Below are 2,221 nucleotides of genomic sequence, written 5' to 3'. Positions count from 1 at the left end.
ACGGTTAAGAGAATCCTTAGATACCTAAATCATACACCTAGCATAGGCTTGTGGTACCCCAAAGGTGTCAGTTTTCTACTCTTGGGTTAGTCGGATTCGGACTTTGCCAGATATCATGTAGACCATAAGAGTAATTCAGGTACCCCTTATAACCTTAGCTACCATGTCGTTGTGGTAGGAAGCGGATATTTTATCTTTTTAACATTTGTTGCCGAAGGTCATAGGTGACGGGTCACCTATGACCATGTTACCAAATAGGTGACCCGAGGTGTCTTCGGCAAAATAGACATAACTTTTGCACCGGGCTCTGATTTCGATATTTTTTTGACTCTATGAACATCAATAGAAAAAATTACATCCATTTTTGTCACACCCTGATTTTCAATTTTCTCAATTTTCTAAATTTTTTTTCAAGATTTGATTATAGGTTGAATAATTAGAATAGGAAAAAGACTATTTTCTAAATTCAAATTCAAATTTGAGTTAGGTTATTAATTGTTTGAATGCATTCATGTTGAGGATAGGTATATTGGTTTTCTTTGGATTTTAGTGGATTTTATTTCAGCTCTTTTAGAGTTTGTTAGAAGTTATTTGAGTTAAATCTTATTTCCAAAATACCAAAATGATTTCATAAGCTCAAAATATTTTTATTGGTTTCTAAATGATTTCAAGCTTGCTGGAATTAATCATCTAGCTTTTCCTTTGTTTTTGTTGGATTTGGTTTGTGGCTTTAATTTGAATTTGGTTTGCTATGATTTGAATTTTAAAAGAATTAGAAAAGAAAAGGGGAAAAAGAAGAAAACCCATAGCTATCGAGCCTCCCTCCCTCCTTTTGGCCCAGCCAAGCCCGACCTACCACCGCCTCTCCCTCTCGCTCAACCCACCACCCGCCTAGGCCACACCCCACATTCTTAGCCTAGCGTCAGCCCGCCCGCATGCCTCTGTCGGCCTGCTCCCGCACCTGCTTCACTAGTCGCCAACCGAACACGCCTCCGCACCAACCCACCTTCGCCCTCACGCCGTGTCTTCGTCTCCGAGCTAGATGCACCTCCGAATTGGACACAAGACCACCGCCGCCAAGGAGTCCCGGCCTGCCCTGATAGCCTCTTCACCGCTTATATAACCCGAGGCCCCCTCCCCATTCGCATCTCATTCCAAACCCGCTGAAACCCAAGACAAATCTCCGAGATCCAGAGCAAGCCATCGCCATAGCCGCAGCCGTTGATAGATCTCGCTGCCAAGCCGCTCGAATCCGGCACCACCTCACCCGAGCCACTCAGCAGACCCGCCGGATCTCCCTGAAGCTCGTGTCGCCCTCGCCTTTGCCTCTTGGCCACTGGAGCGCCGCCACCGAGGTGATCCCGAGCTCCTTCGCCACCTCCGCCATCACCGACCGCCTTCTCGAGCCTCGCAGACCTTGGTAAGCCCCAAATTGAGTTCCTCGTGCGACCCTTGTCATGCTCCACCGCTCACCATGCACCGGAGCGCCGTTCGGTGTGTTCTCTGGCCGTGTGCTGCCGCGTTCCCCTCGGTCGCCACCGTCCTGTTCCCCTCTGGCCGCCCCTCCTCTTATGTGCCGTCTGATCTTAAGTGTGCAGCCTAGATTGGATCAGAGGGATTCCCCTTTATTAGCCAACCGATAGTCAACATGTGTCACCCCTTTAATCCCAGTCAGCAGCCTTACTACATCATCTTACCAAATTAATGCCACATCAGCAGTTTCGCTCACGGGTTATCCCAGTTTTACTACTTATTTTAGTACTCGGTAGAAGTGATTTTAATTAGTACCTAATTTAGCCCCTCTTTGACCTCTATATCTTCAGTATAATCGCAAAACAGTAGGTAGCTTGGCCTGGGCCAGCAGCTGGACGCATGCATGCATGTATACCATTCCAACGAGCGACGGGAGCAGGCAGGCGCGTGCAGTAGCCACGAAAGCGACCGCGTCGTGGTACGTACGTGTCGCGGCGAAGATTCATGGAGGCGACGGGCTGGAGCTAGGTCGTCATGCATGCAGTGCAGCCACTTGTATTGGTAGCCAAGCTAGGCTGGGCCAGCCCGGCCAGCTTAATTAGGGCATGGGCGGTTTGGTCCCGACTGGCATGCGTTGACGTCGTCGCCGGTAGCCAGCCGCGGCGAGCGATTTGGCGCGCGACGGCATTTAACGATCGATCGGGCATGCCTTTCATGCGACAGCTTCCACGACAAGTAGGTACGTGCG

The sequence above is a fragment of the Phragmites australis genome, chromosome 6 (genome assembly GCF_958298935.1).
Source record: "Phragmites australis chromosome 6, lpPhrAust1.1, whole genome shotgun sequence".
Lineage (NCBI taxonomy): Eukaryota > Viridiplantae > Streptophyta > Magnoliopsida > Poales > Poaceae > Phragmites > Phragmites australis.
Note: the sequence above shows the minus strand (reverse complement) of the source record.